We start from the raw sequence: 8267 nt of genomic DNA, 5'->3' as shown, positions 1-8267 counted from the left end.
CCATCTGTAAAGATTTTTTTTTTGATTTTGGAGGTTTATATGTGTTTCTAGGTCAACATATTTTGCTGACCCTGGAACATCATTTTAATCCAAAAAATTAGTCTTGACCATATTCCTACACCCAAACTTACCCATGAGTAATCCCTAAAAGAGGGATGTTGAAGACACACTGTTCTGTCAAAAGAATATTTTGCAAGTCATTCAAGAGGAAATCAACTAGACATGCATGAACAGAATTTATTGTTTGCAAAAACTGCATACATTACAGAGTATACATTATGGCCATGCCTCCAAGTATACGTGCTTACATATGTTTATCAGGCACAGATTGCGTAGATAGCCTAATGAGTTTGCTGAACAAAAAGAATAAAAGCTCAATGAAAGTTATGAAGAGAAAATCATTCATTAATAACACATCACAGTTTGATCACTGATGTAAGCAATTCCTGGAAAAAGAAAATGTACTTATTTCTTTTGGGGCAGACAGAAGGGATCCACAACGTTATTGTTCACACATTTCCGGCATTCCATCGCATTACTGATTCTCATACACCGATAAAGAGGCACTATCTTATCAATGTTTTTGAAATTCTGTTTGGCGATCCCTGTCATTGTCCCTGTGCCAGATCTCTTGGAAGACAAAGGCATCATTTATTTGGTTCTTTTCTTTTATTGATCCAATTTCTAAGGCCTTCTGTAAAAATATTGTCTGCACTCTGCGAAGGCATGTTTTTCCACACAAGGTGAGTTGTACGAATAAAACACTAACACAGCTCTGGTTTCTTGCCCTTTTTTTAGAAGTTTGTCCATGAGAGAGTTACATACAGGATAGAGCAGAACATGCTCAGAATGTTCTGTTCTTTTCTTATCTATTCTAACTGGCCGTGAAGCAATGACATTTTTTAGCTCTGTGCAAAGTTCACATTTGGCACCTTTATTGAGAAGCGTTTTCACTAGTGCTGCATCTTCCTTGTCAAACACATTCTTGATTTTAGTACCACTATAAACACAATGAGCCGGTGGGACATAGATGGATAATGCATACTGAGCATCAGTTCCTTGTTTGGTCTTTGGCTGGACACTGAAAGACATAAAACAGCATAAGGTTAGGTTACACTTTAATTTTGATAGTCCACTTTAGACATTCTACTAACTATAAGTAACTTTGTAACTACATGTCAACTACATGTCAACTAATTCTCATTAATTTGCAGCTACATGTCTACTACTCTCAGAGTAGACTGATGGTTTAGTGTTAGGTTTAAGGGTTAGTGTTAGGGGTAGGTTTTTAGGGTTAGTTATAAGTTAACAATAAGTTTACAAAGAAAGTGGTTGAAAGATATAAGCAGACAGTCTACTAATAATCTACTAACTGCATGTAGTTGCAAAAATACTTAACGGTTAGTTAGTAGAAATATCTCAAGTGGGACTATCGAAAATAAAGTATTACCTAAGGTTATTGCAATTAACACAAAACATTGTATTTGCCTTGTTCCATGTGCATTTGTGGTCATCAAACCACATGCACAGTTTCAAACAGAAGAAAATACATTGGTTCAATCATCAAACTTCAAGCGCACAATGTACTTACTTGTCATAAAAATACTGGGTCATTTTGAGCAAGACACACAGTGTTTCACCTCCTCATTGCCTTGAAACACACAGATGAAGCAGGCAGAGGAAGATGACGAGACCCCCTCAGTGGTACCACAGACACCTAAAGTGAAAAACATCACTCATTTCAGCACAAAACTTGGCTTCAGTTCATGTCTGAAGAACCAGAGTGTTAAAGGGGGCACTCACACTAGGCATGTCTGCCACAAACCGAGTCCGAGCACAATTATCCTCCTGGCCAGTAGCGATTATACATTTTGTTAGGGCAGATTGTTGGACATAGCACTAGTTTATCATAAACGTTTTGTAAGCTTTATATTCTAAAAACTGAACACATGCAGAACACTTCTGGTCGAGGTTGTTTTATTCAGTCTGACGGTAACAGACTTTAAATACTACAACACGCAAAAGTTCTACCTTAGAAAAAATAATTGCCTCTTAAAGACATAGTTGACCCAAACATGTACAAAAATTCTGTCCATCATTTCCTCGCCCTCAAGTTGTTCCAAATCTTTATAGATGGTTTCATTGGGCACAAGCGCCTGGCCCTAAGTTCCGATCTGTGTTTGTTTATCGGTCTGGCTAGTGGCGCAGACTACAAAACGCATTTAAAAGTTAAAGTGATGAGTGATGAAGTGGTTTTGGGCTTGGGTGGTTGTGCTGTGGGATGTGTTTCCCATACATTTATTTATTTGTGGCGACCTGCCACGATATCAAAACGAAGTGCGGGTGTTGTTGTTTCACTGTATTTCTGAAGGAAGACTCTCTCTAGAAAATGTTCAATGTCATTTTCATTTAATCTTGCTTGTTATATGGCTGATAAAGCAGTGTTTGTGAGCGGAGCGCTTTGTGTACAGCAGTTACCGGGCAAACATCTGTTTCTCCCGCTTTGAAGCACCTCTTGCTGGCAGAGACTACATTTGCATTTTCAATAGGCCCGTCTGATTTACACAGCAAACATATTTTGCTTGTTATCAAAAAATAATATAACTCTAGAGGGACTGAGAGCTGTTTGTTATTGATTCTATTTTGGAGGCTAGAAAATCCGAAAGATAAGTTAGGGCCACAAAAGCGTGCATGCCAGAAACATTTGTTTATGTTACTGCCTTTTGAGGCTGTCTATAAGCTTCTTTGTTCTGCTGAACACAAAGGAAGAGTTTTGTTGGTAGAACCCAAACAGATCTCAGCCACCAGTTGACTTTCCATAGTATTTATTTTTTCTTACTATGGTAAGGTGAATGTTGGGCAAGCAAGATCTTTTTTGATAACTGACATTCTTCCAAAATATCTTCCTTTGTGTTCAGCAGAAACAAAGAAATTTTGGAAAGAAACAAAAAAAAAATGTAGTTGTTTTAGTTTGTAGTTATTTTTTTTCTGCCTTATAAATGACAATACAATTTTTTATTTTCTTCCTGGTTTTCAAACAAGTTTTTTTTACATATTCCTCCTAACATATTTTGTTTGTCTCTTATTTGTTTTTCCTCTCATGGTGGGTGGCAAATAAATTTGTTAAGCATTATTAATAATTATATTGAACAAAATTATAAATGCAACACTTTTGGTGTTTTTGCCAGCATTTTCATGAACTGAACTTAAAGATCTAAGACCTTTTTTTTCTATGTACACAAAAAGGCCCATTTTCATTCAAATAGCATTCACACAAATCTGTCTAAATCTGTTGGTGTTTAGTGAGCAACCCCTTTCTCCTTTGCCGAGATAATCCATCCCACCTCACAGGTGTGGCATATCAAGATGCTGATTAGAATCTTAAAATACGTCCAAGAGTTTTACACTCTTTTTAGTCTGTTATTGTTGGCGATATTTCCACGCCCCAAAACGTGATGCTGGAACGAAACTACTGTGATTTGGTAGTTGACATGTCAGTTCAAACAGCAGCCCCCTCATGGGCGGGGCCTTGGCCAATGAAAGCTGCCATGGATTCCAGACCTTCAGCCGTCAGTCTGAAGTCTGGCTACACGAGACTAAAATCTGTCGGTGCTGACCCTTAAACCCAATGCCCCTCATATTACTGTTTCCATATAGAGCTACAATACATTTTAATATTCTATTTTGATTAATTTCTGTCTGCCTTCTTACTATAGAGTGGCATATATTGAATCTGAGCACTTTACTAAAATGTTAATTTTACTGTTTTAAAAGAGAGCCTGCATACAAGTGCACACATAAATACAACAATAGTAAGACATATATAAAAAAAAAAAAAATAGCATTAATTAATAAGTATCAGATAGTATAAAACAGCCAAATAGCCCAAAGCCTTAAAACGTCACATTGAAATCGGTAATTTTACACTTCATTTAGTCATTTTAGCAGACACTTTTAATCCAAAGGGACTTACAAAAATAATAAATTTGACCCTGAACAAAAAAAAGAATGAAATGGTAAACTGAATATAGGATTAAATTTCAAGTTTGGAAAAACCTTCTTCTCAAACACTATTTTCAAGTTTCGGTTTAAAAAAGGAAGATGGTTATTTTGAACCAATTGACTTTGTACATCCCGTTCTGATTCCTTGCGCGCACATTAGTTCTGCTCATACGTATGGTAACCAGGCAACTAAGCAATAATCGTTTTTCAGTCATGGTATGGTTGCGTAAAAAGGGAACACATTTTTCAGAGGGGAACGGAATTGGCTGCCCCTTTTCACCAGTCCGCACCCCAGTACACAGATCATATGAAACATGATGAAAACCATAATATTGATATGCATCTGAATTTTCATCACAGATTGATGAGAGAAGTGAGCTTGCAGGTAGCAGAGCCCTGTGTGCCTGAGGCTTGTCTGTGTCGAATGAGACCACTCAAAGCTTGAGTGTAAAAGCGTGTTAAAAAAATGAGCTACTAGAGTGTGAAGTCTGTTTCCTCTTTATGATGACTTACCATTTTATCTGCTGTTTAGAATCAGAAGTTTCAGAGATGCTGTGTGAATCTACGGTGAAGCAGGAGTGAAGAGGAACAGGACGCAGGTGGTTTTTATTCTAACACTTGACCAACCCTCGTCTTCAACACCAATCAAAATTGTCTCTTTTAATAGCATCACTGAATGTCTTTGCATGTCTCGCCATGTATACGGTATGCTGCTGTTCCTTCAGTAGTTCCTTCAAGAACTCTAAGGGTTTATCCAGAAACTGTGCTGGTTAATCTTTTTTTTTTATAAGCTGTGCAACTTTTTTCAGTATTCTGTGATGACTTAAAAATGTTAAAAGTTCAACATTCATTTAAAATAGAAAACCTCTGTAACAGTTTACAATATTATTTAAAATGCTGTTTTATCTGCAAAACTTACTGCCAGATTCTGGAAAATAAATTCTTCAAACAGTGGTCTGTCTAAAAAGTATTTTAGACGGCACATTCCAGGGCCCAGTTTATGGCGGGCCCCTCTCTGACCACAATAGTAGACAAAAGCTTGATACAATTTGATTGGATCTTGGTGGACTAACATAAGCAAACTGTGCAACATCATCAGATAAAGATGCCAGGACAACAGGCAGACACCTCTTAGAGGGCAAGAAGAAGACCTTTGGTACAAAGGTCCCTGAAAGGACAGGACTTCCTATTGGTCAAAATGCAGTTTCTGCCCTTCACCCACCAACAGACTGATTCCTCAGGTTTTGGCCATAAAAATTCCTTAGGAACTCCGGACACAGCAGCAGTGGATGAAACAAAGAGGGATCACAGAATTCCATCCAAATCCATTCATAACTATGTTCTCAAACCTTAAACTGATGCAAACTACAACACACACATCTTATACTTATTCAGAGAAATAAGTATTCTCAGCGACAGTGCACGTTACCCTGTTGAAAAAAACAGCAAATGCTGGTTAGGTATGTTTTGAAAAAGTGAAAGTTAAAGTGAAAGTCGTGACATTTGCCAAGTATGGTAACCTATACTCTGAATTGGTGCTCTGCATTTAACCCATCCAAGTGTACACACACAGCAGTGAGAAGTGAACACACTGTGAACAAACACCCGGAGCAGTGGGCAGCTATATCCAGCACCCGGGGAGCAACTGAGGGTTCAGTGCCTTGCTCAAGGGCACTTTCAGCCATGCATTGGGTATTGAGGATTGGAAGAAAGCGCTGTTCAATAACACCGTCATTCACTCCCTCCCACCTACAACTCCTGCCAGCACTGAGACTCGAACCTGCAACCTTTGGATTACAGGTCCAACTATCTAACCATTAGGCCACAGCTGCCCCACAAAACGAACACAGAGCGAGCCAGCCAGGAGTCGAACCTAGAATCTTCTGATTCGTAGTCAGATGTGTTATCCATTGCGCCACTGGCCCACCGATTGCAAATCGGTGGGCCAGTGGGATTGACACTGGGATGCTGGTTTATGCTGGTCCTTTGCTGTTTTTGACCATGTTTGGACTTAATGCGTTTGTAACATTGCTAAAAGTATTCTGATTGTGGTTTGGTAAGTGAATGATTAATTGGTAAACCTTTAGTGACATTTATCTGAATGTGTGTTTGGACTATGCAGATAAGTTCCACAAGAGGAAAGAAGGGACTCTGATGGAAGCAGCTAATCACAGCCTGAAAATGAAGAAGTGCCAGATTGCAATCTCCTCCCCATCGGAAAGAGATAAAGGTACCATCCACAAAAAACACTCCTTGTTCTGAGTCTCCCATCCAGAGAGACAGTGGCAGATACACTGATCTGAGTCTCAAATTTGATCAACTCAATTTAGTGAGATTTGGGAAAGGGGAGCGCCTTCTGCACATGTGCGAGGCATGCTCAGAAATCCTGGCCAAATTCGCCCATTGGCCTCTTGACCATCATGGCCTCCTAACAATCCCCATATCTGCTGATTGGCTTCATCACTCTGTCTCCTCTTCACCAATATGCTGGTGCAATATGGCTGCCGTCGCATCATCCAGGTGGATGCTGAAACTGTTTGTGGACGAGGAGATTCCCCCTTCTATGCACAATGCTTTGAGTACCCAAAATAGTGCTTTATAAAATGTAAGTGTCACCGGGTGACTAATCCGAGCGGAACTTTTCTTTTCCGGGCGGAACTGAAGTGTGGGAAATATTTCCGCCCGGACTAAGTTTAAGTGAAACATGAGTTCTGTTCCGGTTGGCCCAAGGCGGGGAAATTATCCAAGATACACGTCAGGTGTGGGAAGAGGACGTGGTCGGATACCGATTGGAGGATCGGGAAGGAAGCAGAGATATAAAGGGCTGGTTTTATGAAACAGGAAGGGGGTAGTCTGTTCCGCTGTTGTTCCACACGATATGGAAGTGGCTGGTGTGGCGTGGATGTTGTGATTTACGGGCTGCAACGGAGAATCCAAGGAAAGGGGAGATGGAAGTGCGGAGGAAGTTAAGTGATCAACCTTTTGTATGTTGTGTGTTACCATCTTATTGTGGATTGAGTTGAAGGAGCGATCCTATGGTTTGGAAGGCCCCTGAGTGAAGGAGATCATTGAAATTCGTATTGGGAGAGGACAACACGTGTACTGGTGGGTGAAGACTTTATGGACATTCCTTGTATATTGTGGAGAGTGGATGACGGATGTGGAGGGAGACTAACTGCCTTTAAGAAAGGGTTCCGACTGCATATTTCTCCGTAGCAGTGGGTAATTCCCCCCCTCTTGTGTTGATCTAAATATAGCCTCAGTGCTGTGTTTACTCAGTGTTGATAGTAGTGCCTTGCGTTGGAGATCGCTGGGAAAGACGGAGAGACTCCGGTGTACGATATATAGCCTGCTGTGGTTCCACCCCCTGCCTTCGTCCATTCTGACACGCCCCGCCAGGACTCTGAGCCGAACGGGAGTACACCACGGATCTTCTTTCACTGAGTGTGTGGAGTGCGAGGTGAGTGCTGCTATAATTGAAGTGTTACACACGAGAAGAATTGTAGTGCCTTTGTGGTGTGTGGTGTTTGTCGTGGCTGCTGTGTCCCCGGTCGTAGTGAAGAGGCCTGACAGAGAGGAGCAGTGTATTGGTGGCAACCACAGTCTTTACCTTAAGTAAGCTGGAGCTTGGACCGTGTTGGAGGCGCCCTCTGGAGGAGGTGGAATGACGTCGCCCACACAGCACGATCTCTGTAAGCTTTTAAATCAAAGCCTTACCCTTTCATCCACGTGACGTTGTGTCATTGGCCTTGCCAGCAACCACCGGCCTTGTGCGTGTCGTCTGTGCTGTCTTCTCTCGACGAGGGGAAGCGAAGGACAACAGCCCCCGATCCTCCCCCGTGTGCCCCCCTTGCCAAGCTGGGCGGGAAGCCCAGTATTGTTTGCAGTCTCACCTGTAAGGCCCACCAGCCGTCAGTCATCGACCAAACCCGTATCTGCTTGGAATACCGACCTCTGAATATCTTATCCTCCCCCGTGCCAGTTAACAGCCCCAGCCCTGTGAATGACCCACCTATGTATTGAATTCTGTACTTACCTGTGAGCTAGAAACCCCTGCACACTAACAGCTCAGCCCTGTGAATACTTACCTGTGTATGGAACACTGTACTTACATTGAGAGCTAGAACCCCTGCACGCTAACAGCCAGCCCTGGTGAATACCCACCTGTTGTATTGAACGCTGTACTTACCTGGGGGAGCTAGAACCCCTGCACGCTAGAACAGCCCAGCCCTGCGAATACCCACCTGTGTATTGAATTTATTCGT

The 8267-nt window shown here is 41.4% G+C and overlaps 1 non-coding gene and 1 pseudogene across 1 annotated transcript; both read right to left on the bottom strand.

Moving 5' to 3' along the window:
• Nucleotides 1-217: 217 nt before the first annotated feature.
• Nucleotides 218-1154, bottom strand: LOC122137165 (annotated as a pseudogene).
• Nucleotides 1155-5854: 4700 nt separating this feature from the next.
• Nucleotides 5855-5927, bottom strand: trnar-acg. Its single transcript has one exon. It is a non-coding gene; the product is annotated as a tRNA-Arg (tRNA).
• Between the last annotated feature and the right edge of the window lie 2340 nt (nt 5928-8267).

Source organism: Cyprinus carpio, chromosome B4 (genome assembly GCF_018340385.1).
Source record: "Cyprinus carpio isolate SPL01 chromosome B4, ASM1834038v1, whole genome shotgun sequence".
NCBI classification, from domain to species: domain Eukaryota; kingdom Metazoa; phylum Chordata; class Actinopteri; order Cypriniformes; family Cyprinidae; genus Cyprinus; species Cyprinus carpio.
Note: the sequence above shows the minus strand (reverse complement) of the source record. Positions and strands in the feature narration are given on the sequence as shown.